At 46.0% G+C, this 7,504-nt stretch overlaps 1 long non-coding RNA gene across 1 annotated transcript; it reads right to left on the bottom strand.

The window, feature by feature from the left end:
* Nucleotides 1-870: 870 nt before the first annotated feature.
* LOC142581906 (uncharacterized) lies at nucleotides 871-5,101 on the bottom strand. The gene is made up of 3 exons (XR_012828316.1): nucleotides 4,945-5,101; nucleotides 2,257-2,322; nucleotides 871-1,103 (listed from the first exon to the last, which is right to left on the bottom strand). It is a non-coding gene; the product is annotated as an uncharacterized LOC142581906 (long non-coding RNA).
* Nucleotides 5,102-7,504: the final 2,403 nt, after the last annotated feature.

The raw sequence follows: 7,504 nt of genomic DNA on the forward strand, positions 1-7,504 counted from the left end.
GCATGTTCTGGAGGAATCTTTCCGGTCAGCGCGCGCTAACGCATCTCGAATGTTCGATGACACATGCAAAGCACAGTCCGTGGCCGTCCTTCCACGGCCACGGACTGTGCTTGCTGCAGTTACCGCGGCCGCGTTGTTCGGCTATAACTTCTTTGAGGACACGAGCACAAATTTGCTTCATAAAGTCCTCGCCACTATCTGCCTTTCTGCTTGCCTGACAAAGCCCCGCCACGACTCCGTGAAAATATAAATCCGATATTACAAAATAAGACAGAAGCTCTGCACTGCACCAAGGTAGGCCTTGAGAAAGACGAAAATTGTCTAGAACTTCTTTCTACACATTCCGAAATTTGCTTCGAGGCGTGACGGAAGTGATTCCAGAAAGTGATCCCCGAAAGGGCGGTATTTTCGTTGGAGAATACCGCCCCAGTCGTCGTAAAGGCCGACAGTAAAACACATGTGAAGCGGGATATAATTAATGGTGCACAAAACTTCGCGTCCATTACGCATGTTCAGCCCTGCAGTCGCTTCGGGCGCCTGCAGTCAACAAAAGCATGGCCTTTGAGATCAACTTATGTTGCCTGTCATTAGGGCGTAGATTTGGACACCCCCTATTCTATTGCAATGCTGTTCCCCTTCGTGTTTCGTAAGTGGTTCGAGCACTGCTTCGCCCATGTTATAACCAGGATCGGCCGGCTGTGAATGGTGTAGGATACAAAAAATAGAAGCGTGCAAAAGATATCAGTGCATAATTGTGGTTCTTACTTCACCTAGTGATAATGCAATGAGCCGAATGGATGGCTGATACTTCCAAATCCGGATAGCCCGAGGAAAAGGAAAGATAACCCCGTGGTACATAACGTGGAAAGACTTTATTAGTCAGTTATTCGCTTGTACAAGTAAAACGTTAATGTTTTCCCTCTACCTCTTTTAATTTTAGTTGTTATACTTGTTATTGCGTGAGCCGCATCTCTGCACCCTTCAACGTACGTATTCCAAGTCGCATGGTTCAGGGCAGACCTGGTTGCGAAGGGCTTCGGCGTTTGCGCAGGTCTCGTCTGTGTCGTAAATCTTGAAGGCCGGATCGCCATCCGGATCGGCCACTGTGCAGCAACCAGAGAAAAAGAAATGCCACAGTAAATGCACCTAGAAATTAGTAATGCTGATGCTCAATTCTAACCTCAAAACGTGCACGGACAGGATTACATAGGCGTGCTAAGTTAATCTTGAATTTCACTAAGCAGCTACGAAACAGCAAAGCCAGATGCGGCCCCCCCCCTCCCCGTCATGGCAGCCCTGTGGCTATGACGCTGCAGTGCTGATCTCGAGGACGCGAATTTGATCCGGTCGCAATGGGAACACTTCTGTGGGGACGAAATGCAATAACTCCCGTGCACTTCGATTTATGCCCACGTTAAAGAACCCCCGATGGCCAAAATTAATCCGTAGCCCGCCGCTACGGTGTGCCTAATCAGATCATGGTTCTGCCACGTAAAACCCCAGAATTTCACTTTAATTTAAAGCCAGATACGAATATTTGCCGCCTATCAAGATAAACGCCAATAATTATATGAGGTGCTTCTTTCTGCTTCTGTTTATCTTCTTCATTTACATGCACCAAATTTTTAGAAATAGCCTGTGGTACATAACGTATTTCTAGCCGTTGAGCTAAATTACTGAGTGAGGCGGTCATTGCTTCTACAAGAAAGCAAAATGCTTAATTGAACAATTAACATAACTACACTGATTAACATATTTCTAATTAATTACATTACGCCACATATTTCAATCCACGAATTGTAGCTAGTGCGTTTGCAAGGCATATCGACTTTGAATGAATTCTGATAAATTCGGATCTTAGCGCGGCACGGCCTTCCGGCCAGCAGTGACGAAATTTCGTTCTCCGAAACAGTCGCATTCGTCGCGAAACCACTGCTTCTAACATTGGCGTAACCCGCCGTGGTTGCTCAGTGGCTATGGTGTTGGGCTGCGGAGCACGAGGTCGCGGGATCGAATCCCGGCCACGGCGGCCGCATTTCGATGGGGGCGAAATGCGAAAACACCCGTGTGCTTAGATTTAGGTGCACGTTAAAGAACCCCAGGTGGTCAAAATTTCCGGAGTCCTCCACTACGGCGTGCCTCATAATCAGAAAGTGGTTTTGGCACGTAAAACCCCAAATATTATTATTATTATTAACATTGGCGTAATGGTGCTACTGAATGAACCCAGAAAAACAGTGTTTTCTTTTAACTGACCTTCCTTGAAGTAGTAGGCTTCACCCTGGTATGGAGGCCGGAGTTGGTAAAGACGCGCTTGTTTGCCTAGAATAGGAAAAAACCGATGGGTCATCCAAGACAGGTAATTCAAAAAGTGATGTAACTTTCTCTTAATCGCTGCAGCCACATATGGAGAGCAGATGCCTGGGAAACATTAGCGTAGAGCGTTGCCGAAATTAACACGTGACTGCAGGAAAACGGGCAATGTAAGAAGGATGAAGAGAGTATGTGGGTGACATGGGGAAAGAATAAATACCAGAACGTGGACATTTCTAATTGCCGGTTTCCAACACGCCTCCCCCCGGAGCACAATATATGTGCTCTAAATATTAGGCCATAGGTGCATGCCTAAAGAGGTGCCATAAAACAGGTTTACGAATTTCCCCCGCGCAAGCCAAAAGGCTCTTCGCGTTCGGAGCTCCGTATAGCCACAATCGACTTATAAAATTTGGAGGACGCCTAAGCTTCGTCTTTAAGAGTGAAATGCGATAGCATTCATAGATTCGTGACTGCTTGCTACGCGTCCCGGAAACTACAGCTGTCTTGCTGATGCGCGGAGGCGAGCGCCATCTATAGTCGGATACAACTTTAGAAAAAGGGGGGCGTTTACTCCTCCGAGGCGGATGCACACGAGCATCCCCCAATGGCCGCGCACTCTGGACCGACGTCATGCGACGGACGGCCGGTGACCCCGCCACTTCGGTCATCTGGGCGGGGCCTCCCCTTTTTTTCTAAAGTTGTATCCGACTATAGATGGTGTTGTTCCAAAGAACCAAGCGGGTTGCGCCGCTCTCTGAATGGTAGAAACGCTCGAAAGGAGGTTTGTGCATGAGTCTCGACGTAAGAGAATTATGTTTTCTGGCATATCGAAATTACAATCCGACGCTGTCATGTCTGTAGGTTGTGTTTAGGTCGTAGTTCACGATTTTGCTGACGCATTTTACTTAGAGGAACTCAAGAGCTCAGTAACGCTTGTGGGTCGGAATGATCTTTCGCGCAACGACATCCGACGCCGACATCAGACTTTTTTGCGACATATAAATGATTCTTTTTCTAAACACACTCTTGCATTAAAAACGACAGAAGTTAGCGCACGCTCCTAGCAGTAGTTCGCTGCGCGTTTGGCATTGTACCAAGGCACCGTGGGGTGTTCTTACGCAAGGTACCTAGATAAACAAGAAACCTTGGGCCCTATAACGTCCAACTATTCCAATATGTTTTTATTCCAATCTCCTGACGTCAAATTTGCGTAACCGCCGACTCAAGCACCGTGCGGTGACCCGCAGGGTTGTCTGAACCGATCTATCAAACACTCTCCTCATTCATAAGAGGTCACTTTTCTTTGCTTGAAAAACGAATAACATTGCCTACACTGAGCAGCTTGTCTTATCTAATTGGCTCACAAGAGGCGAGGAGTATGCTGAAGTGGAGAGGGATTCTATGGGGCCGAGCCACTGCACTGAAAATCGATAACCGAATGAAGAGCGTGGTGCCGCCGTCTGTGATTGGTGCGCGACGTCTGTGATTGGTCCGCTTTCCCTAAATGAGCTTGCGGTGACTCGTCGAAAATCGCGGCGGCATGCAACAGAAGGTTAAGAATGCCGCTAAAACTGATAATCAGCAATGAAGAGTTGGCAGAACGAGGTAGTAAACGTCCTGAAAGTGCTCGAAAACGTTACACGGCCACGCACAAAGTTTTATTGTACGCTAATAAAGCAGTGCTCTCCAGCTGGTGCTAGTAGCCAGTGCCTTAGCGATCGGCGGCAGTCATCTTTTATTCCTTTCGGAACGGGGCAGCCTGCGGCTGTTCAGATGAAAATTTAGTTTAGTTCGTCATATTAATGTATCTTTAACTGGTACACGTCACTTTGACGTGGCGAGCTTTCGTGGTTTTGTGACGTCCGTGACGGGCAGGCGAAGTGGGTATATAGCCCGGAAACTTTTGAGCAATAGCCGAGTGTTAATGGCGAAAAGGCGTCAAATCAGAAATAACTATTTTCCTTTTGTTCTGTCCAATCATGCAAAATCAGTGTGTACACGTCATATCAAATGGGAGGCTATTACAGTTTTCGTGACGTCGCGTGATATACAGGCGAAGTGGGGGTGGTCCAATAAAGTTTTTGACCAATCGCGGAGGGCTGATTGCAGAATTCGAATAGAAAAGTTTAGAGTAGTTTTACGTTATAGCGTCCCTTACTTCTACAAGGTCAAGCACGTCATGTCTTGTAATTTAACACGTCTTAAGGCTGAATAAAAGTAAAACTTTATCTACAAGATCAACAATGGTCACTGATGAAAGCGTTCGTCATTGAAACCTGGCGCGCGTTTTTTATCGTAATGCGCCATTTTGCCTCTATGGCTCATGAAAGGTTCTCGCACTCGAATTCCCTGTGCGTGAGATCTGCATTTTTTTTTTTGCCCCACCCATACAAAGGAAAGTGACCCTGTGGCATTTTAATTTCGCCTTCTTGTTCGCTTTTCTGGCCTCATTTGCCAGACAGTTTCGCTCTAGACACAAAAAAAAAAAATGAATTAAAGAAACGTCAACCTATGTCTACGTGCTGCTCTCCCTGCCTTCCACTTTAACGTTAACCTCCTTTCCAAACAACTTTTATTAATCTTCTACTTGGGATTGGCGTGGACATTGCTCGTGATGGCCAAACATACCGTCGCCTGATAGGATGGCGTAGCCTCCTTGTGATTCGTACTCGGCAGAGGATTCGAACCTGCGCAGGGTTGAAATTTGTTATGATATTAGCAAAAAGCTGCAAAATTATCGTTGGTGCTAACGATAACTATTAACGTTATTGTAAATATTCTCTTGGGGGCTTTACTATAGTGTTGACTGGGATAGTCTCTGTATATATTTTCGTTCTTTTCCTTTTTTTTCATTTTCCCAGGGTATCTGGATTCAGTTTACGATCCCTGCTCTGACTTTTGCTTGTCTTTAGAACAGTGCGCAAGCACTAAATATTGTTCCCGTTATAACATCTGAATCAAGCGAGAGCATCGACGTCATTGTCGTACCTAACATTTATCCGAAATTTTTCAATGTGCAGTTCTGGTTGGTAGCAATCACAACTTAATCCCTACGTCATCTTTAAGAAATCTGCGATGTTCATATGGCGCTACATTAAAAAGACCAAGCACAAAATCCCATTCATCACAAAGTTGGCTAATAGGATGGTGTCCTCCGAGTAATAGCGTAGGTTACACATCTATTTGGAACGCACAGAACGCAATTCAACGCCTTATCTCACTTTAGTGAATTCAATGCTGTTTTGCGCTGAGGACGAAAACAACTCAGTGTCAGAGCCTGGGACCCAGAGTGTAGTTATTCCATTTTGTTTGGTGAAAGTTGCCAAGCTTGCAATTCGTAATTGCCAATTGTCAAGCTTGTTTGGTGAAAATTGCAGATCGAACCCATTAGTTTTAAATGTTTTCTGGTAGTTTGCGTATACACTCGGATATAAACAAACGTAACTAGCAGCAATCATATATAATTGCTGCAAGTTCATGTTGGTGCAATAAATTTTCTTGTCTAACGAGAAATTCTATAATATTGCCGATGATTGATGTCAGTAAGGCCAGGCTACCAGTTCTCCCACTGTATTTAACTGTTTTAGTTTCGAGGGGAGGATATTGCTAGCGTTTGAGTTCCTAAGGCTACCTCTGGTCTAGAAGGAACGCCATAGCAGGAAGGCTCCTATTCAATTTTCGGACATGCTCATTTGCACCAAAATCTGAGCACACGTATGGACACCTTTACATTGCGCCTGCTACTAAGGTAACCTTGTAAATGTTGTGGGCATGCGACCTCCTGTTAAGCAGTAGAACGCCCCGACATGGAAGCACCTAGACAAGTTTCTTCGGAACGTAAAGAAAAATAAGGAAAGGTAAGCACCCCTGCTTCTCACTGTCGCCGGCAAACTGGAACGTGCACACGCATTGTGCTTTGTCATCGGGCTGGTCCGAGCCTTTCCACAGGACGGTGAAGTCGCGCGACGAGGATGGCTCGAGCGTGGTACCATTTCGGTAGCATTGGTACGTCGTCACCTCGCCTTCACTGTGTATCCTCTGCACATATTCGAGACGTCATACTTCGTATCGATTCATTGTTTTGAACACCAAATGCATAACTCTTAACACTCTGCGTTAGAAACATGGCGCTGGTGCAGAGTGGAGGGCCTTCACCGTCAGAGTAACCCAAGAATATGTGGGCTGAAAGCTCGTCCTAACAGACGCGTGTTTCGAACAACTGTTTGCCCTCCAGTATGTTTCTAAGGATATTTGTGACGGTCACCATAGCTGAAGTAAGCGTGGCTGCACAACTATCAAGTTAAATGCGCGCTAATGTATGTGTTTCTTGATGCTCTTCGGCAATGGCAATTTGCTTCGCTAAATGAGCCTCCTTGTTACCCAATTTATTTTCATGCATTACCAATGAAGGGCCACCTTTGTGGCTGTCTCAATTGACAAAATGAAGCACATTACTTTATTCAATTTCCTGCAATATATTACTGCGGCAACATAAAGCAGCAATAGAAAGTTTTAGCCGTGTTTTGACGTACGCTTACCGCTGGGTAAGGTATTTCCCTCTCTTGAAATGCAACTGGTGCAAGGCATGCGGTTTACCTTATTACTGTATGACAAGGATTCTCGGTAGGGTAACACGGGGTAGCTAGAGCTCTGTAATAAATCCGCAGCTACGCGCGGGAAATTTTGACGTCTTTAGTCCCACTGTCTCGGTAGCTGCCTCTCGCCACAAGCGCCAGGTTGAACTGAACACTCCGTCGGTGTTTTGCCTCCCTGCGTGGAACGGTGAAACGCGCAACACCCGTCAGCGCTTGCTCGTTCCCCTCGCAAGACAATCACGTGATTCAGGGTCTGAACGGCGCCCACGTGGCCGTTAGTGCCGACTGCCGTCAAGTGATCCAGATGAGCGACTGAACATGACAACGATGAATAAGGGCTGTATTACGTATGAATTCTTTTCCATCAATTCTATCAAAGTCTTATCACTCGTCCGAGCTAATGGTCAATATACTGGCGATGCGACTGGTGTCATGCCAGCCACTGACGGATAGCAAAAAAGAAAAGAATTGAAAATAAGAGAACTCTTACACACTGCGGCTCCAGCTAGCCCCAGTATGCCAAGAAGTGTTTCGTATATAAAACCTTCGCATGCTGCCCATAGAAATATCTGCATGGTACGAGAGGAAAGGTA

The sequence above is a fragment of the Dermacentor variabilis genome, chromosome 5, assembly GCF_050947875.1.
Source record: "Dermacentor variabilis isolate Ectoservices chromosome 5, ASM5094787v1, whole genome shotgun sequence".
Classification (NCBI taxonomy): Eukaryota; Metazoa; Arthropoda; class Arachnida; order Ixodida; family Ixodidae; genus Dermacentor; species Dermacentor variabilis.